Source organism: Nanorana parkeri, unplaced genomic scaffold (assembly GCF_000935625.1).
Source record: "Nanorana parkeri isolate BGI_ZX_2015 unplaced genomic scaffold, ASM93562v1 scaffold503, whole genome shotgun sequence".
Classification (NCBI taxonomy): Eukaryota; Metazoa; Chordata; class Amphibia; order Anura; family Dicroglossidae; genus Nanorana; species Nanorana parkeri.
Window position 1 is genome coordinate 1,175,776 of NW_017306771.1, and position 23,283 is coordinate 1,199,058.

Sequence of the window (23,283 nt, forward strand, 5' to 3'; positions counted from 1 at the left end):
TTCACATTCAATACTCATAAACTGATTTTATTTGTTATATTGATATGTACAGCTGCATTTAAATACATAGTTAGTTATATTTATTAAACAACCTTTTACAAGCTCTACATTTACAATAAATAAAGAAGATTTTATCTCAGCAGGTGCTGCTATGCCACAAGCAATTCTGGATTTACAGAACTGTATGGAAGAAAGAGATAGGCTTATTGATGGTATCAATAGATTGATGAGCAGACATGTCTTTTTGTGCTTTTGTTTTAATCAGCACAAAGGGAATCATTGAAGATTTCTGTTGACCCTGTCATTAATTAGTTATATTAACCTTACATGTTAATTAACTGTCATCCCATTGAATCTTGCAGCAATGGCTTCAAAATATCTGTAAACAGACAAAATCTCTACTTGTGGTCAGTGGAATAGTTATATCCAATGATATACAGTATAAATAAGTTATGTAAGAGCTAAGGCTTTTTCCCTCAACTTTAGTAATGGTATTGATAGATGGAATTGGACATACCCAACACTTTTACATATGATACTAAAAGTTCTTAATACACATATCTATATGTATGCTTAAATTGAGTCACAAATACCTTATATGTACATTAACACATATAGTTTTTTTTTAAAAATAATGTATTTGAATGGATAGGAAACTGGTTTAAAGTAATCCTGTGATATACGAATAATGGTGGATGCCACTACTGACCTCCTATGAATGCTTGCTGCACAGCCGTTATTCTTTCCCTCTTGGTCACTGACCCAGAACAATTATAAAGATTGAAAAATTAAGAGGCAAGTCAGATTTCCCTGTTTTTTGCAGGCCAATAACTTATAATATTGAGCCAGACAACTAAAATTTTCCAAGTAGGGATAAAAAAAGTTAACTTCTATATATCACTTACTTTATGTAGTGATGGGTTAATATCCTGTAACTCTTCAGAAAATAAATAGTCTAGTGTCCACAGCACTCAGCAAGTCATTGCTGAGAAATCTTCCAAAATCTTCACCACCAGTCACTTGAGGAAGGCTGCCGTCCACATAGACAACTGGGAAGTATCCTCATGAACCATGTAAAAGACAAAACAGTGGGACAGTGCACTTTCCTCATGTGATAAAATGTATTTAATGCAATTAGTACACAATAAAAACTACTCTCATGTACATGATGGAGACAAGTGATGTACATGCAGGGCAGAGTTTTTGATGAGTTAATATGCCTAGCTCAATTTGTCAAGTGTCTGGTGAATCTTGTTGAAAATTTAGTGACTCAAGGTTAGAGGGAAATCCCACTAAAGTCTATGGGGAGAAATGTTCTTATTACATTCTAGACATTTTTAGGGTTATTAAGCTACTGTCAAAAAAAGGTTTGGGAAGATGGGCACTGCCATGGGAGGACATGTGCAACTGCAAAACATTTTTTTATAAATACAATAAAATGGGGAGAGGGTCTTTACACATGACTAAAAAGGCAATATTGAAAATACACAAATCCTTTAACCACTTCAGGACTATAGGACATACCTGCAGTCCTGATCTTGGTATTGTTTTATCCAAAAATCAGAGGGCTTCAAAGTATAAATGATCTGGGTGGCTGGAGAGCTGCCTGATCACTTGTACCAGCCTGTTAAAGTGCTACCCCCCACACTGCATCCTCTGCTGCAATATCAGGACTCTCCCATTCCTTTAGGGGGTCCAGGACCATGGCAAAAAGTATCAGGGCCATTCCCTGATCTGCTCTATGATCACTGAAGCAGGATGCTTTGTGCACTCAGTGATTCCTGCTTCATAGCTGTCACAAGCTCAGTCAATTTCTGAGATGATCGACCACACAGCTGTGCTTGATTGTCTGCAGTGGAAGGCAGTGGAAGCCTAGGGCCATAATTCACTGGTAACTCTAAATTGATGAGTGATAAAAACTTTTAAAGTGTCACCTATAGACAATTTTGAGGACCATAGTTTTTTAAACTTAACGGTTACGTTCAAGAAAAAAAACAAATTGTTGTAGTAGAAAAAGATGTATATGACATACTGTATATCTCTATAGTAAACGAGATCCAACAGTCCACAGGATCCTCAAAAGGATAAACATTCTTAGTTCTTATCACTTCTAAAGCTCTATTTTGTTGTCTATGTCCCCACTTGGGTTGATGTTCTCTCACTCTTTTTCCCAGTGACCAACCAAAGCATTGGTATGAGCTGAACTGAAATACATTTCCCTGTAGATTGGTAACACTTTTAGTGACTCCATCGATAATGTTTTAGAGAAATATATGAAGAATGTACTTCAGAGAGAGGAAATAAGAAATTTAGCCTATAGCAACACCTGGATGATCATTGGGATTGCAAATGACAGAAAATCTCCCCAGTGGTGATACCAACAGAAAAACAGACCCAACTTTTTCTCAAGAAAATAATATGTGGCTGGGTTTTTCTTTAACAGGGTTATACACTATAGAGTGAAACAAGTTTGGAGAAGTCAGGAGAAGTGAACAATCTAGGAAAAAATTGCTGATTTGGAAAAATTCTCCAATTCAGCTCACTTTCCAGATTAGCTATATTCTCCTAGATTTTTCACTTATCCTGCCTTCTCCAAACTCTTCACGCTTTTGTGAATAACCCTATCAATCTTTTATTAGTACTGCAGCTTAGCCTATTAACATATAATTTCAATATTCCACTGCCTACGTATTGTTCACAAGATACGATTCAAAATCCTATTATATTAAATAAGGCTAAAAAAAAAGAGCAATGTTCATTAAGCTTGGCATCACAGCATCTCACTCCTGCAGTTTTGATCCAAAGGAAGGTAATTGTACAGCTGTTGCCAATTATGTACCCCCAAGGCAGGGTTATAAAAACCCCCACAATTTGTTTACAAACCTAACATGGAATATTTATTGACATATTACCTTTTTTATGACAACTTAAAATATGATAGTAAGTCATATTAAAAAGTAAGCAATCAATATTAAATCAGTATGAACCATAAGCCATATGTAAAATGTAACAATACCTGCAACAAGTAATCTTATGTAGTAAAATAGTAGTAAAATACTTATGTAAGCACTAAAGTGCATGTATGATTACCACTAAAAACCCATATTTTCCTCCAATAAAAAAATGCAAAAATAATAATAAATATTATAAAATTGAAATTGTGTAGTTCCACCAGTATATCCACCATGCACTGTTCGTATGCTAATGCTCACCTTTCTAACTCATCCTGACATGATCATGTTTGATCTCAGGAACTGCCCAGGTAGAGAAGGGGATGATAGCATACGGACAGAAATGGGATATCACTGACTGGAGAGTACCGCACAAAAAAAAATTCCTATGCAACGCTGCTTATCGAATCTTAATGTAAGTGTTTTTAGAATTTATGATTAAAGTTTTATAAGGACTTTACACTATGTGGCATCTATCTTTCCTCTATGGGATATGAGTGAGCTATAAAAGCTGTTGTTATATGGCTGAAGTAGCCATCAGCTGTATGGAACAGGGGAGAATCTGGATTGTTAGGGATAATAAATTAAATGCTTCTAAGACAATCTAATAGTGGTCTGAAGATTCTGGTGAGTGCAATATTGAACAGTGGTACTTGGGATTAAAACTGAGATGCACCTGTTAAGATTAGAGTGGAGCAGAATATTCACTTTACACAGTATTGGGAGAATGATAAAAGGACATTGATTGTGATGTACAAATGCATTTAAGATAGCATGGTGTTTTTTGGTCTAAATTGATTGTGAAGTGATTGCACTTTGTACACTTTTTTTTCACACCGGCTGTTAGAATCATTTAGTAGCATTTAGGGAAAACCAGGAGAGCAGATTTTTTTATAAAAATATGTAAGCATGACTAAAAAAATGAGCATGGTGCTTTGAACTATGTATGATGAGAGATCTGCATTGTTTTACCATCTCTCTGTACTGATTATGTGCAGTGCTGTTTATCAAACATGAATAGTATAATGTGTGAGAGACTAATGTACAACATTGTGTGAGGAATGAAGCCGCACTGTTTGTGCCTGTGAGTGTCTACTTTGAACGGAATATTGGGACATGGCCTAATATTACTTAATCCACAAATCTTGAAACCACTCAGGAATAAGCAACGGTTGAAACAATAAACACTTTGGTCAGAAGCATATAATGTACAATAGTCACCAATAAATAATGTATAACGTAATATACAGAGTCAGGCAGTATGTGCCATAGTGGCCAGTATATTTCTGGTCAGCAGAAGAATAAATGCCCAGCATCTGTAGTCAGTGGGTGAGAAATGACTAGCGTCAGTGATCTGCACAAGGTAAACATGTCTGCTGTTGGGGGTCAGTGGGAAGAAACAAATCCCTGGCATTTGTGGTCAGTGGAAGGACAAATGCCCTGTTTTCAGTGTGCATGTGTGGGGTAATTAATCTTCAATTGGGAAATTGCATTGACAGTCTATGGGGGAAACAGGGGGGTGCTAATTGAAGGACATTGGTGCTCAGTAGGGGGAAATTGATTCTCAATGTGTGCCCAGGCTAAATATGAATAGCACAGAAAAGGAAACCAAGCAGAAAAGAGCAATTCCAGAGTCCAAAAAGTCTGCTGAAGAGTTTTTGCTTGCATTGTTTTAAAATCCTATGCTATGGAGTGCTCTTATAGAGTAATCTGTAGCAGGATCCAAAGCCCAGGAGCTGGACTAAGTGCTGGAACCCAGGAGAGCTGCTCATTTTAGGATGAATAACACAAAAAAAATGTATTTGAGGTCATTTATAGATATCACAGGTCTGCGACTAAAAAGCTGTTTGATTATTTTCATCTAATTTCCATGTATTTTGGTGTGCTGAAAACAAATAAAATATTGAAAAAACTCCTAGACGTCATGATTTGCCACAACATGCAAAATTGTCTTCAAATATATCATTGTTTTTTAATTTTTTTAATATTATGGGTTTTTAACCAAATTTAAAGTCCAAATTACTATTAATTAATTCACATAAGTGCATTTAAGATATAAAATGCCAAAAAAACCTTAAAGGGTTTGTCCGAGTTATGTAAAAAAAAATAGCACAGTAAATCTGATGGTCAGCAATATATACATAAGCTAAGCAAGTTTTAAGTCTGTTCTTCTAATGTTAGAAGGGGTTAATCTTTCCTGAAGAATCCAGTGGGAGGGAGACACAGGGCAGATAGCAGCAGCTCCGGTCAGTGCAGGGGGTGTGGCCAGCACTGTGACATCTCGTGTACAGACACAGAGCTGCTCTCTCCTGCATGCCACACTTGTGCACCAATCATCATCAGGTTCTTGGTTCTAGGCTGTCCACACTTTTTCATCGCAATTTGTGTTAGCTCGTCATTCTTCAACTGTTATGTTATGGCTCCGCGAAAGTGTATTAATTCGCCAGACAGTTTCTGTTTCATCTGTGGTGAATATACAGTGCTGAAGCAACAGCAGAATATTACAGACTTTGTGAAAAAAATATACTTTGCATACTTTGGACTAAAAATTGGAGATCAAGATAAAGTTTGGGCGCCTCATAAAGTGTGCAAACGGTGTGTTGAGGACCTCCGAAACTGGTTCAAGGGTAAGAAAAAATATTTCCGTTATGGGATTCCTATGGTATGGCGAGAGCAAAAGAACCATAGTGATGACTGTTACTTTTGTTCATGCGATGTGAAAGGGTTTCATTCCAAATGGAAGCATTCCATTTCATACCCCAATCTTCACTCAGCAATTCGTCCCATCCCCCATAGCACAGATATACCAGTACCCAAGCCCCCTGCTACCTTGGAAGAGATACCTAGCTCCGATGAAGGTGAAGTCATACCTGAACCAGATGACGAATCAAGTTCTGACTTTGAAGATGATACAAAATCAAAATTGTTTTCTCAGAGATTAATGATTTGGTAAGAGACTTGAATCTTCCCAAAGATGCCGCTGAGTTACTTGGATCAAGGCTGAAAAGCAGGAATTTATTGTTGCCAGGAGTGTCATCTTCATGGTTCAGACATCGTGAAAAGGAGTTTGTTCCTTACTTTGCCCAGGAAGACAAGTTGGTTTATTGCATCGATGTCATAGGTCTGATGGGTCAATTCAAAATCCAATATGATTCAGAACAATGGCGTCTTTTTATAGACTCTTCAAAAAGAAGTCTCAAAGCAGTTTTACTCCACAACGGTTTTTACGCTTCCATACCTGTAGGTCATTCCGTACACTTGAAGGAAACCAACGAGAACTTGGAATTGGTTCTTCGTAAACTTAAATATGAAGACCATGGTTGGCAAGTGTGTGGGGACTTGAAGGTCTTGTGCATGCTGCTCGGGCAACAAGCTGGGTATACCAAATACCCTTGTTTTCTGTGTCTATGGGACAGTCAAGACCGACAAAATCACTGGACCAAGATGAGTTTGTAGCCGAAGGTGCTAACAGTCGGTGAAAAAAATGTCCTCCGAGAAACTTTGGTACCTTCCCATAAAGTTCTCCTACCACATCTCCACATAAAATTGGGATTGATGAAGCAATTTGTAAAATCACTTCCAAGAGATGGAGAATGCTTCAAATACTTGGTCATCAAGCTTCCATGCCTGTCGGAGACAAAATTGAAGTAAGGTGTGTTCGTCGGACCAGACATTAGAAGGCTTATAGTTGATCAAGAGTTTGTCAATACCATGACGGATCCTCAAAAAGAAGGGTGGATTGCATTTAAAGAAGTCGTACAGAAATTTTTAGGCAATAACAAAGATCCTCACTACAAAAAGATCGTCGGAAGAATGCTGAAAGCATTTCAAGCTTTAGGTTGCCTGATGAGTTTGAAAGTGCATTTCCTCCAGTCCCACCTTGACTAATTTCCTGAAAATTTGGGAGCTCTGAGTGAGGAACAAGGTGAACGATTCCACCAAGACATTAAAGAGATGGAAAGGAGATACCAGGGAAAATGGAGCATTACAATGATGGCAGACTACTGTTGGATGCTTCAGAGAGACATTCCAGATGCTACTCATAAGCGTAAATGCAGCAAGAGGAGCCTCACAAGGAAGAAGAATCGAGTTTAATGTGTGTAGGTGAGCTCATTTCAGTTCAAAAAAGGATTTTCATGAAAATATTGTAATAAAACTTTAATTGTATAAGTCTATTTCCATTTATTTTGAGGTATTGCCTTATTTAACATAGTTACCTATATTGTCAGGAAACGTGATGTCCTATGACAAAATTGAGGTCATTTTCGGATTCAGCGCACCAAAAAACATAAAGATTACGTGAAATAACCAAAACAGCTCTCGAAAAAGAATTATTTTGCAGACCTGTGTATTTTGGAAGATTTTCAATTTTATTATAGAACCTTTAGGATTCATTGGGCATGAAAAGGGGCTAACAAGTGTAATAGGAAGAGAGACAGTGCAGTGCATCTGCCAGCATACTGTGGATAAGTGTGAGGAGGGAGCCAGCTAGGAGCAGAGGATCTGAATAGAGGTATTCTAGAGATATAAGCCTATATCATTAGGAGAATGTTATGAATATTCAAATCCCCATAAGTGAACTTTTTACTAGATGTGTGGAAAAAATGTTGTGTTTAAGGTATGTGACTATTTATATTTTATTAATTGTTATTGTTTGTAAGTGGTTTTTTGCTGAAAGTATGTTAAGGAGTCTTTTGTTATTTGGGTTCGTGAGGCACTTGGTTTATATTTAATGAAAGTTGTATAATACTAATTTGGTTCATTAATATTGCGAGGTGTCTCCGAAAAAGGATGGCACATGCATTTATATATTAATTCTAACATAAGCTGTGCCTGTGCCAATTGAAACATATAAACAATTTGAGAATGTCCTTATGTTGCCTTTACTCTACTTATAAACTTATTTTTACCTTCTTATCCGTGCCCCCCCTCCCCTTCTTGTGACTTCTCATAACCTTAATTATCAACATCCCTTACCCACAATTTGTTTTCCCTTGCTTTTCCCATCACTGGTGTGTTATCTACAACGTAACCTACTGCAGATCTCAGCTTGTGTATTATCTTATCTCCTGTAGATTGTAAGCTATGTGTACAAGATTCCTGTTATTGTGTGCAATTGTGTATGTAACAATGCTATTGTTATTGTTTATATATATATATATATATTAATTTACAAAAGTTGTAGATATTTTTTAAACAACATAAATACCTGCTTCTCGGTTAATGAACAGTTTTTCAAACTAGCGCTCAGCTTGATTCACAGCGTGAGAACAGTGGAGGTCAGAAGATGCACTCAACCTACCTGTCGAGGCAAGCATATTCCTCACACAGTGACATGGAATTTAATGTTAGAGAGGTCACCTCTATAAGAAGAAATCATAGCTGCCTGCGAGCAAGTGCCAAATGACAGCCTTTAAAAATATTAATATGAAACTCAAAGAAAATAGGTCCCCTGACAATAAATTGTTAGCGAGAGAACTGACCTTGTTTCAGTCCACTTAAGAGATATTTAATGTACATCACTTAACCTGTTCATTCAAGGTGACAAATGATTTCAGCTATCCACTCTAACATATGTATGTATTTTCTCCTGTGATATTGTACTGATTCTTATAAAACAAGTATATGTTCCTTTTCGACGTTCCTTTTCTGTAAAGTACATATATTCATGAAATTATTGAATGAAATGTCACATTATTACAATAGGTCAGTATAAATGTTGTCCCTAGTCATAGAATATAAGAGATCTACTTAAACACAATGGGGGGAATTTATCAAGACTGGAGCAGACAAAATCTGGAGTAGATTTGCTCCTCGGTCTCATTTTCAAATCTTGTCAGGGAACCAGAGGTACCACCTTACCTTGGGGGGCATCGGGTATGGTGCAGGGCTCAGGGTCTTCCTCTTAGTGGCAGAACTCCTGGAGGTAGGGTTGTGGGTGCGCACGTGCGGTGTGCGGGTGCGCGGCACACAGGTTGCGCACATGTGCGCAGGGGCACATGCGTAGTGCACCTGCGGCCATCATTGCCTTCAGGTGTGAGTCATACTAGGGTAGGTTCTCACCACACACCTTAACCGTTTCCTCCCAATCCATTGGTTCCCAGGGAAGGAAAATTCCTGGTTGTCTCGGCAACTGGAGGTGGTCCTGATCCCCACTGGGTTTAAATCCCAGCCAGAGCCTTGACTTGTTGCTGAGTTATTATGTCTATATGGTGCAGTTAATAAGCCTTTTGCTCTTGATCCCTCTTCAGCTCCCTGAACCCGCGTCTGGATTTCTAGTTACCGAACCCTTGGGCTGTCTTATCGTTTTGATCCTAGGCTCCCTGCCTCGACCCGGACCGTACACTGATCTATGTTTTTGGATTAACCCTTACTGTACCTTGTTGCAGATATCCTCCCAAGCTCTATCCTGCCACTGGGTTTCACTCCCCGTCTCGGGCCAGTGACACCCCTGATAAATCTTACCTGAGCAAACAGAAGAGAGATGCTGATTGGTCACCATAGGCAACTGCTCCAGATTTTGTCTGCTCCAGTCCTCAACTTACTAAACGTTCCACTCCACTTACAATGTATGATCGAATCTGCAGGTTTTCAGATTTGGCTTCCGGTCTTACCAATATTACACCTTTTATAGCTTTCTTCACATGAACACATGCAAATTAATCACTGACTGTGCAGAGGGCCTGATATAACAACATGTCAGTACTAAGTTCTGAAGTTTTTTCCTATGTCGGTAATCAAATGTTTTAGGCCACAATAAATCTGACTGCAAAACAATTATGTCCTAAGTACTAGGGATGCACAGATACCAGTTCAGATATCAGTGCCGATACTTGGCATTTTCACGAGAACTACAAGGGTTGCAGAGGTTGCAGCTGCAACTGGGAATCAGTCACGAAGGGGTTAAAAATGACAGCTGCCTCCTAACTTTTGAGTTTTTCTCTAGTCTAGTCTTGGAGCTGGAAAAGTAACAGTACTTGGTATCTGTGCATCCCTGCTAAGTACTGCTACATGAATACACTAGATTCTAAGTAGGCAGGCTTTCCTATATCTTATAATAGAATCCACATAATAAACAGTATTAGTGAAGCCTGAAGACAGGTTTGAGTATCTTTCAACTTACTCTTTCTTTAGAAATATTGAAATAAAACATTCTTTAGAAATACAGTTTACCGTTTGTAGGTAGGTGTAGTAAATCCAAATATATAGCCCAATAACTTAAGGTCTTTTCCAAGCAGTTGTGGCCTGCTCAATTAAAGTTTCCTATTATAATCTATGTGCAAAGATGAAAACCCCACCACCAACTCCAAGTAAGGGTAATATTAAATTAACCTCCATGTAGCTCATCCAGTTCACTCAAGTTTTCTTTCCCTTTAGTAAAGTATATTAGCATATAGAATAACAGTTTGTTTCCAAATAATTAGTCAATTCAGTCAAAAACAGCTTGGCTTCTGTCACTAGAATATAATTATTTTTAAAGTGTCCCCTGCACAAAATCGGCTTATATTCGGGACGGCTTATACTCGAGTATATACGGTAATACCTCTTCCAATGCCCACACTGTCACTCTTCATTGTGCTGATAGCATACCACTATGTAACAAATGATCAGAATCCAATACTTCATACCTCTGGAAGTGTGAAATCCCTGGTCTTCTGCCAAATCCTGTGGCTCTTACTGGTTTCTACATTGCTACAGTAGTGAAGACTCTTCAAACAATGGTATATCTTCAGTATAGCAAAGATTAGTTGCATGGGTGGCAGAAAAGGTAAGTTTTACCTGTTTTCTTTGCAGGGGGGCACTTTAAAAAAATTGCTGTCTAGCAGCCAAGATGCTTAAATCTAAAAATAAATAAAGTAAATAAATAAAAATAATTAAAATACACAGCACCAGGAAATCAACCCATTGCTTATGTCCTATAGAATAGTAGAATAGGTTTAAGCTAATTACTACATAATCAATATGCACCTCTGGCAATTATACATATACATGCAGTAGTGTTTGTTCAGGCACTTTGCATACAGAAAGAATGATTCATACATTGAATTTATTATGCAAATTTCTGTGCACTGTTAAAGTATTAAAATGCAGTTAAAGACTCAATGCACAATGTAATTATTATTGCACAGAGGAACTTTCCAGGGTTTATGTTTTTGCATAGAGCTAATTAGAAGAAGTGATTCTTAAATGAAAGCAACTTCCTTTTTTTCCCAGGTTTTATGACTTTACAACTTACCACATAAACCTGATTCCTATAACCATAAAACAAAACCGAAACAAGTTGGACATGTACCAGCAGAGGGAAAAAAAAGAAATAGCCAGAGGGAACTCTCAACTGTGCAATAATGTATATCCATGTGGATTTGCTTGTCTGTTAGTCTCTCAGAAACTTAATATTCCAATCAGCTCCTGAGCTACTGCATTAAGAGCCAGCGAGCGCATCAGTGCCCCTATAGCTGAGGGAATATTACTCACCGGGTCATGGTCGACTGAGTAAAATACAACCCTCATATATCATCATAACTGCCAGCAAATGACAATTATAATTGAGACGGCAATAACTAGGAAAGAGTTCTTTAATTTAACATCCAATTATTACAAGTTATCACTCCTTAATAAATGTAATATAACAGACAATCAATGTTGCATGTGACGGTCCAGGCAGCACTGGGATGGAAAATTTATATCCTGGGGAAAGATATAGTGTGTGTGTGCATTCTTTCTTTAAAGAGTCTGCAGTGCTTGTGATGATAAGTGTAGCAGGAACTGGAGCTATAAATAGCCATCTTCTATTAATTTGCATCTGTACAAAAGCTGGGAGCTCAGGTGGGGGTTGGATATTATTTCTCTTCTATGAAAAGAATAATAAAAGAAGAAGCCTTTTTGGTTATGCCTATTATAGGATCAGACTAAAGGAATAATGCCCGCCAAATCATATAAGATCATCAAATAAGAAAGAGCATTATTTGGATACAACACGATAATGTATTATATCAGATCAAATTTCTCTAAATGAAAATTGGAAAAATCTTGACATGTTATTTACCCTTTTGTTCCCATAAAATGGGCAGATTAATATAATGTTTAATTTGCATCTGTTTCAATTACAGAGCAAGCATATCACACTTGCATATTAATGTTTATTATTTGAGAATTGAATTGAGACTCAGTGGTTTGCATTTAGGCAAAATGTCATTGCAGGAGAATAATAATACTTTGTTGATAATCAATTATCAATAAAGAAATGTAAGGAAAAAATACATGGAGAGAGAGGGAGGGAGAGGGAGGGAGGGAGAGGGAGGGAGGGAGAGGGAGGGAAAGAGAGAGAGAGAGAGAGAGAGAGAGAGAAAATGTGCAAAAATACATAAATTAGATTTTTAGAAGTGTCTCAGAAACTATAACAGAGAATTAAAAAATAAAAAAATATTTTGCACAGCGCTAAATATTCAAGCTCACAACAATGTGTAAATTACAAATGTGAAAAATCAATAAGTAAAAGAGGTGCCTTTGATAAGCACCAAGTAATCACACAAGTGACAGTATATAATGTGCAGAAATAAAGTGCTTATATATAATTCGAATGATTCATGATGTTATTAGTCCAATTAATGCATCAAACAAATAACATGAAACATCTATGTGATATAAATATCCAAGCAATATCGAAGTGCAGAAAATTGTGATCTTCTATTGCAATAGTCCCAATAATAGTCCACTCTGAGAAGCAAGACACCATGCTCCAAATAGACACTGTGATGCAAACAGATAGCCCTCTCCTCGTGCAGAGCCAAGCCCCTAAGGTAGCTCACTCACCAAAAGGAATTATCAAAATTGATACTCAATCATATATCTGCTCCTCAAATAACCTCCCCCGATCCACCATGCAATCGACCCAGAAATGTTAGCAAGCAATCAGGATAGGCTTTAGTGTGAAACTTGATCATATATCAGGCTCCTCAAACAATCTCCCATGATCTGCCAGATGATCGTTCCTCCAATGCCACCAATCACAGCCCTGATTCCAAAAGAAAATAGCAATCGCTCATTGTGCCACAAGTAACAACATCTTAACAACAACTATTCAAATAAGTATCTACTCACATCTAAAACGTTAACAAATTTGCCGTCAAGTGCAATGATACGCTCCTTACACAAATTTGTGTAATGCTGGGAAAGCGTCAGTAGAAGCATCAGCAGGGTCCATTCGGAGGACAGTGTCTTGCTTCCTAGAGTGGACTATTATTGCGACTATTGCGATAGAAGATCAAAATTTTCTTTGAACACTTATTGCATGTTGATATTGCATAGATATTTCTATCACATAGATGTTTCATATGTTATTTGTTTTTAATGCGTTAATTGGACTAATACCTTCATGAATTATTAGAATGATATAGAAGCACTTTATTTTGGTACTTTATATATTGTCACTAGTGTGATTACTTGGTGCTTATCAAAGGCACCTCTTTTACTTATTGGTTTTTCATATATTAGTAGTTTACACATTGTTGGGAGCTTGAAGATTTAGCACTGTGCAAAATATTTTTTATATGATTGAAGAGTGAATACACTCTGAGCATAGCAGCTTTATATTTCGCTAGTTTTATATTTCACCAGGAGTCCTGAGTGCAGAATATTGTTACATTATAACAGATAATTACCTCTTACGCTTCAAATTGTAGATTTGCTTGCTGGGTGCACAGGGAATCATGCCAATGTATGTACAATCAGATTGCCAGACTTACAATAGCCATAAAGTGGCAAATGTCTCTCAGAAAATGGTAGACCAGGAAACATCTGCGCAGAGCTGTAGCTACCATGGAGCGAGTGAAGCACTCACCTAAAAAAAAAAAAAAAAAAAAACCCCCCCCCCCCCCCACACACACACACTCATGTACACATATTACTATACATGTGCAAAGACTATATATTTTTTGGACTAAAAGAACGCAAACTAAAAATATTTTCATTAGTTTCCTCAAACGAAACACATTTTTATGCTATTTTGGATTAGGCCACCAGCGCATTCTGCACATGCGCGCCACCATCCTGGAGGTGGGTGCATTGCGTCACATAGCGCACACATCTGTTAGGGGGGCACAATTTTCTGTTCTTGCTTCGGGCAGAAAAGGAGCTAGCTACGGCTCTGCATCTGCACATACTTAGAGCACCTGGAATGACAGGTTAGACAATTCATGGCCATACATCATAATAACAGTTAAGTTATATTAAAAGTACAAATGAGGTAACACCTGTTAAACCACCTTCACTGCTGATATTAAAGTGGAACAAGGGAATCAGTAGTGGATTAAGAGCTGACAATTACCATTATTCTGTGCCCTTGACAAATCTTAGATTATATGAAATAGTTAGGGACAAATAAATTGAAATACTGTAGAATAATTAAAGATGTTCAGCCAATGGGGTTTAAATTAAAATTAAGACATATGTATGTTTTAACATGCTTTATCTATAGTAATTAATGTGGGAAAGGCAAACGGACAACATGACAAATTGAATAACAATTTCACCTAGAAAAAGAAGCAGAGTAACAACCAAAATCATCATATTTCAATGGTTTTGTCCATAGAAATGTGACCAATCCCCTAATAACTCAAAAGTTAACATGATCATTTTTTCAATGTATGAAGATGGCACTACATCTGGCATCTAAATATAAATATACATGCAGTTCAGTCATGTGACCCATCCCCTAATAACTCAAAAGTTAACATGATCATTTTTTCAATGTATGAAGATGGCACTACATCTGGCATCTAAATATAAATATAAATGCAGTTCAGTCATAACCACAAAGCAACCTCTTCTAACCTGACACACACATTCATTTTTCTGGGCATGTCAAGGGGGCTCCCCCATAGGTAATGGATTGAAGAACTGACTTATCTAACCTGTGCATCCCATTTGCAAATGGCAGTATGCTCTCATGGCCTTCTACTACAACCCTATTATAACCCATACACGCTCACATAATATTAATAAAATTGTTTATATTGTGGAAAAAGGTCTTTCTGCTTTAAGAATAAGCAAAAACTATTTGCCAGCTAACACTTTTTTTTTAATAATGAGCTATTTGTTTATTGCATAGTAACAGTAGAATATGTCCAAGGGGTTAAACTATATTTCATATTTGCTGTTTCATTTTTTACCTATTGAGAATTGTTTGCTTTCTGCAGCTGTTATCTCACTTACCCAGTAACAGCCATATAGCCTGTAAAAGCCATGAAAAATTGCAAGCAAATTGAGCATGAACTATTAGTGATTACTTTATAGGTTGTAGATAAGCTGAAGTTCTGTTATATTGGATGGATGAATAAAATGCTATCTACTTTAAAATTTAGTTTATTTGTTACAAATGTAAAATATATGTTTCAGAAGCATAGCATATCTATGTAGTGGGTGTCTCTCAAATAAATCTAAACATTTTGTTCTTAATTAACACTTGCACATCCCAGAAATGATTCTACTTCAACCAACTGTTCCCCATTGGAAAGGGACTCTATCTGACTTTATTGGAGCTACACCAGAAATGTTACAGGTAATTTTCTTTGTGTTCCCTGAATGCTATAGATTTACTAAACCTTTGTGTAAGACGGTAAACCTTACTCTTTAGCCAGAAGCAGGGATCACTCAACCTTCAGACCTCTGTCTCTAAATGATACTTGAGATTTATTGAGTGCAAAGCATCCTTTTCATTTTGTGAGCACATTTTCACTGCAAGTAAGAAAGAAAATAGAGAATTACAGTGGCAACAAAGGTATTTAGCTAATTCCCAGAAACAATTTTACTGACCAATGAAAAAAATGTATGTTTGCCAACTGTACATGAAGGTTTTGGTGTGTCTACTGTTGACCATTGACATTCATTTCATAATGTGAGTGCTTAGCATTTTAGTAAACACGTTAGTTTTATAAGACAGAGGGTAATGTTTCATGCTGTTACAATTAACCTAACATGAAGTTTTGTAAGTAAGAACACATTCAAATCTGACGTGTAAACTTGCTTCACAAGGGATGGACTCTTCACAAATGTAGCCATATCATAGGAAGGAAGATGTTAATATGTAGATTCCAGTTTTTAAAGTTAATCTGTGCCTATATCATGTACACTAAAGTATTTACATATTCTGAACAGGCAGTAAAAGCACTTTTTAAAATAAGCTCTAATTCAGCTCTCTATAAACATTGCGGAGAAATTTGCTTTCAAAGATCACTGAAATCTTAGCTTTTTTTCTAGAAGAGCAGAATGGATTACTTCACATTACAAGCAGGTATAAGGGTGAGTGAGGACTTGTTATAAAGTTTTTTTCTGTTGGTTAAGAATATGTGAACAGTTTAATCTTCATAGTCTCGGCTCAGATGTCTTTTAAGTTGGCTTATTTAGTTAATATTTATATTTGTATCTTGTATCAGATACTTTTCGAGTACCAGTGCAGATACTTGGCATTTTCATGAGAACTAGTAGGGTTGCAGCGGTCGCAGCTGGGACCGGACTCTGGTGCTCCACCACTGTCCTTAATTCATTAGTCTGTATTGTTTCAGAAAAACTGTCACTTGACAATGAACAAAAATTTATCAGTACTCGTACTTGGCAAGTACCAGTACTCGTACTCGCAAAACTGGTATCTGTGCATCCCTTTATTTATATTTATCAAAACAAAATCATACATTAAAACAGAAATGTACAAATCCCGGGAGCTCCGTGTGCTCCTTACAAATGACAGCGGCCTCCTAATTTTAGAAATTTTCTCTAGTCTAGTCTTGGAGCTGAAAAGTATTGGTACATGTACTCGTACTTGTACCGAGTTCTGTACTTGGTATCTGTGCAACCCTAGTATCAATATGTTAGAGATTACAAAAATAAGCTTGTAGTATTGCAGGGTATCTCACAAAAGATCCACATATTTGGTAATTATTATCATGCATAATCATAAATGTGGTTACAAATCAATTTCATGCTATTCTTTTGAAACAATCCATCTTGCAGTGAAAAACCTGGTATGGTAAATGTACAACAGTGAATGCCAGCCTCCACTGAAGCATATAATGCACAGATGGCTGTGCAACAGGTTCAAGGCTGTGGAGACCTGACTTGATCCACAAGGTTCTGTTTTATTTATTGTGTTTATGTTGCCATTTATGTAAGATTCTGTGATATGAAGCAAGGCTGTTGAAACTCTTTACTCTACTATTCAACAGGGAGGATTACATATAAACCTATAATATCTGCAACTTGAGTATTCATTGTAGCATTACTGACCAGCTGCATTTAGGTGGACAGTAGGATTACACTTAAGTATTTACTTATTACCTTCTATATTGCCTTCTGTGCTCAGTTGCTGTATGGACTAAAACAGAATCTGACTTCTATTGGTAAAAACATGTGCAGGGCTCTTTCGTTTGGTCTTAGGTCACATTCAAATAAAAAGAACTCTCTTGCAGGTGAATATTCACCTACAAATGACAAATCAGTAAAATTACATTTCATGGCATTTAACACTTTTTTCCCTGGATAAGGCTAGAGAATGGGCAGGGCATCATCTATATGTCAAATTTGGGCCACTGGTCACATCTACAGACCCAATAATATTTTTGTAATAAACAGTAGAGAAATAAGAACTTTTCAAGTTCTGCCTTCACCTCCCTCTCTATCCCTCTCCTCTTTTAAAACCCACTTAATTCGCCTATTCTCTCCAATTTAGCTGAGGATTGCTGTGATATACCGGCCGCCTGGACAGGTATCTCGCTTTCTTGATGACCTCTCTGCTAGGCTACCCTACTTTCTCTCCTCAGAAATACCCACTACCATTTTTGGTGACTTTAGCATTTCTAATTAGGGCAAGAGAGGGGGGCAATGTATTTAGTTTGTGCACTGACTTATATTCATTATATTAAAGATATCCAAATATTGATTTTGTTCTCATTGTTCACTATATGTCACAAGTTCAAACTGCTCTAATGGCGTACACAGTTTCAATTTTTTTTTTACTTTATTATTTTATTTGAAGAGGCTATCCCTATTAGTGTGGCAGATAGGGAAGGGGAGGTGATAGTTTATTACAGGGCGGGGGGGTTAGGGTGGATAGCTTTCTGATTGTGAAGTGGAGAGCTCACTTAAATTTACAATGATCACGTGTGGTAGCTTGCTGTGAGGGTTATGGAGTTGGCTCTCTAGTCCCTATTGAGTTACATCTGGTTGTAGGTTCACTAGGTCTCTGACATGCTAATCTGAATGGGAATAAGGTTACAAGTATACAGAAAGATTACTATAGAGAGGATACTCAATTGTGAAATTGGATTTGATCCTCAGCCATCTTTTGTATGGTTTAACAGGTCAAAATAAGTAGGTTTATACATTGAAAGTCTCCTGTTATCAGTGCATATTAGAAGCCCACTGAATAAGTGATAAGCATATTAGGTCTCCCGGTGTCCTCTCCTCCTGTTGTTTCAGTGTCCCAGGCACGGGGGGGATGGGAGTGTGTTTGGAGGCTTGACCTCTTTTTCACGTTTCTCCCCTGGGTGTCCGAATCCGAAACCTGAACCAAATTGAATTTCGGATCTGAATCCTGAATTCCGAAATAACAAAATATCCGAACCAAATTTTTCCGCAGCTTACATGTCTAATGCATGATGACTTTGCCCAATCATGGTTCACCTGTCAGATTCCAGCATCGGTCATAATGCCATCTCATGTATATAAACACCTTAAAGGCCCATTCACACATATGGTGGTGACCTGTGTTGTACTGCACCATATCAACTCAGGTCACCCAAGGCACATAGAAAACGATTATTTTCTATGTGTTCCATTCATGCCACAATGCAGTGGGTGGTGCCACATGGCAGCGCAGCACACCACACTGCCATGTGCGGGACCTGAATAAAGTATACCATTGATGCGATGACCACATTTCTGTGGTGGGCATTATGTGTATTTTGCAAACAATGTAGAATATATTGCAAGGTTGTACAAATAACCCCAGGCTGGTTCATCTTTAAGCCCAGATGCATAATTAGATAAAGCCAAAACAAACAAGGAGAATAACTAAAACCCTGCTTGCCTATGTGTAATGGTGCAGGTGGGTCAACATAAACAATAAAACATACACACACAAAAACACAAACATGGTATAAGGATTGTATTCAATTTAACAAACAAAAAACAGTGCCTAGGTGCAGCCCCAAACATACTGCAGAAACTCTTTTAGGAGTAAATAGCCTTTTCAGTGTTGTAAACCTAAACCAATAGAAATGAGAAAGGGGTCAAAAAAACACAAAATTATATAACTTTTTGGAAAATGTTAACTAAAACAAAAAGCATTCCATTCAGCTTGTTATGTATGTTGTGAAATAACACTAAAATGTAGTGAAAACACATAGAACAGCTCATACATACATGTTCATAGGTATCACAAAGGAACAAGAATGGACAGTAGATGAGGCTAAATTGTTGGACGAAATAAACAAGGAAAAATATCAGTAGATATTAAAACCCCCAACTACAATAACATTCTTATATCGCAAGTGAGTTGCGCTCGGTCTCGACAAATAAATAAAATAAAATATGTGCACTCTATAGGACGTGAAGAAGTTACTAAGTTCAGATTCTACTGTGAAAAATTATAAATCTCGGTAGTCACTACCTCGGTAATAATTGTGCAATACAACAATCAGATGTGGGAAAAGGGTTTTCAATCACCAGCCGGTGTATTGATTAGGTGTTTCTGTGTACTAAGTGTACATGGTTTGTCCAAAAAAAACCTCTTAATGATGTGACAATCTATTCAAAGACACCAATCCAAATATAAATGACTCGGTGTCACAGATTGGTCGTGTATAAGAAAAACAAAAACAAATTCTAAAATCCCAATCTCTAAATCGTGACGAATTTTAAATATAGTACGAACACTTAAATAATAGAAATTAAACAGTATGAAAAATTGTCACATATACAGTGCTACTCCGTGCACTCTGATTCCTCTCATAGACAAAGATTAAATGCGGGGTTAATTTAACTAAAATACCGGCATCGATCTTAGTGAGCAGTCAGTTCAGAGTGGTCAGTTCAAAAAGTCTCAAACCAGGGATAATTCATAGAATCCGGAAAGTCCTATGGTTTCTTGTGATCCGTCCTCCTTTCTCAAAAGATCTGGTCTGCTTTTTTCCTCCCTCTGGAAGGCTCCCTCACCTCTCGCTGGGGACGGAGACCTATTAAGATCTCCCAGGGGGAAAAAAGACGAAGAAAAGGACGGATCACAAGAAACCATAGGACTTTCCGGATTCTATGAATTATCCCTGGTTTGAGACTTTTTGAACTGACCACTCTGAACTGACTGCTCACTAAGATCGATGCCGGTATTTTAGTGAAATTAACCCCGCATTTAATCTTTGTATACTTATACTGTTATACTGTTTCATACTGTTTAATCTCTATTATTTAAGTGTTCGTACTATATTTAAAATTCATCACGATTTAGAGATTGGGATTTTAGAATTTGTTTTTGTTTTTCTTATACACGACCAATCTGTGACACCGAGTCATTTTATTTATTTTATTTATTTGTCGAGACCGAGCGCAACTCACTTGCGATATAATAAGTTCACCCACACACATAGTTGCGGCTGGTCGAACTAATTATTTAGTTATTTAGTTTTCACACCTAGCGCAGTGATTCTTGAATTACAATAACATTCTGACCATAAACCCAGAGCAATAACAACAATAACAACAACAACTACAATAATACTCGGCCATGGAAACCCATTCCATGAAGCTCTCTATGCACTGTTGTTGTGCCAATCTGAAGGCCAAAAGAAGTTTGGAGGTTTGTAGCTATTGACTCTGCAGACAGTTGGTGACTTCTGCGCAATGTGCGCTTCACATTCGCTGACCCCGCTCTGCCATTTTACGTGGCCTACCACTTCGTAGCTGTTGTTCCCAGCTGCTTCCACTTTGTTATAATACCACTAACAGTTGACCGTGGAATATTATTATGGATTTTCAGTTTTCTTTAGGAAGCAATACCACGAAATGATTTGAGTCTGTACAATTAAGGAAATTATTTGTTATACTGATGCAGTCAATTGTGTATGTCAGTACTGTAAATTTGATCACAATAAACAAAATGGACACATGGCGATTTTCATTTTTATAAACATTTATTGTATATTTATATCAATAAAAAAATGAAATTTTAGATACATATTGTCATTCAGTTTTTGGCACCTCAAAAGCTCCAAGTTGTTTTTTATGTTTCTTGTGGTCTAATCAGGGGTGTGGTGCTATGTTTCCATATTCATGCCCTCTGCTTTATACAGTTGCTATTTTTTCAAATATTAAGAAATACTTTCTATAATATTTAATATTTTAGGCAAAATCTCCAACAGGCTCTGTCCCTGTTAGAGTTATTCCCTCCCTTCCTGTCTAGTGAAACCATGACAGGTAATAAGGGTAATTCTTTTTAATTGGGCACTGGATATCAGTAAAAACTGACAGTAGTTTTAACCCTTCCCCACTCACTCAAAAAAAAAATGTGGGCTTTACTTTTACTATAATAGCTTGGTATTTCCTAAGGTGAGACTCTAAGGCCTGATTTACATTTTCACATCGTATGTGTTGCTGTATTGCGGTGCCAATCATTCTGAATAGCATCCCAACACACTAAGGCATGGCACCTGCATTTGTTTAAATGGCATTGGCTCTTTCAAAAAATCCTCCCCAAAAAGTGTGGGGTCCACTTACATACACAATAAAAGGACCCCTTCCTGAACCATACCAGGCAACATGACTGGCACGGTTCAGAGCTTGTCACCAATGTTGAGGGGATAATGGCCTCATCCTGAGATTCTGTCCCCCAAAGGGGATGTGGGGTGACATCTCCCCCCTAACTGAATGAGTATGGCATACATAATAAACCCTTTTACTCCATCACCACAAAAAAGGTAAAAGTAAATAAAAACACCCAACTTATTAGAAAAAAATGTCCTGTCATGTAAACTCAATTATTGTGTCTAGCTATGTAGATCTAGGCCAATTACCATGTCCCACCGAAACAACCACCCACAACCCTCAATGATGTTTACCCACTGCTACTCTTGTCGCAAATAACAGATGCCCTGCCAGCTGCTGTATGTTTTTGAGCGTTTGGGCAGGAAAACTAGTAAAATATGGCCAGTTTGCTTGCCTGTTTGTCAAACTGCAGACAGGCTTGATTTGGGTCAAACTCATGGTTAACCAAAACTTGAAGCTCCTCCCTAGTAATGTGCAATTCTAGCCACGTTAGGGTGCATTGGCAGTCTGTTTATTATGTATAGGCTGCTTATATGCAACACGTTAACGTGCAACATTACGTGCTTTCATACGTGTGTAAAGCATATAAGCGCTGACCAGAGGCGGCTCTCTAATTAGGCGAGTTAGGCGGTCGCCTAAGGCCTCGCGCTTACAAGGGCCTCGCGGCCGCCTAACTCGCCTCTGCAGATTTTAGCTGCAACGATTTCCAAGCGGGCAGAATGCGGCGCCCGCGGCCTCTGTAAATCCTACCCACTCAGGCGCCCGGGGTCACGGGCATGTGGCAAGTGTCACGGAGGTGGAAATGGTGGCGTTTGCGGTGGCCTTGGAATGGACACTGGACCTCACGTTTTGAGTTTCGCCTAAGGCCTCACAAAGTCTAGAGCCGCCTCTGGCGCTGACATTTCACTGTTATAGAAACTGTATTTATAGTTGCTGCTTTAAGCTAGGTAATGGTATTATTTTCTTAATCATACATTGCCCTCTTTTCTTGCTTCTTTCCCAGCAATAGCATCCCTTGTAAAATGTTACATTAGAGCTTTGCTGCTATATCCATTATTATGTAATAGCACTGATGTTATAAATATATCCAACTTTAATGGTGGAGTATAGAGTTTAGCAGTTTTAGATGCTGATGATTTATATGCATTAGTGGAAAATAGAACCATCATTGTTTTTAGATAATCACTATAATCAATAAACATCAATGAAGATGTGGTGATATGCAAGAAGTGGATATCTGTTATGAGAAACTGCCAAAACTATCGTGAACACTAGAATAATGAACAGTTCATTGTTGTAATTTTAAAAAATACTTACAAGGTGATGGGAATCATTTGGAGTCACAGGTTAAAAAAGAGTGTTATCTAAAGTGTTAGAATGTGAATACAATTTCTACAGGACATAAACACTAAAGTAATTGTTATGCCAGGGTTAAAGTCATTTTCAACATGGCAAAATCTGCAGCTTTCATTAAAATAATTCCTGTAGACCTTGTAATGGAGACTATAAGTGTCCCTTTCAA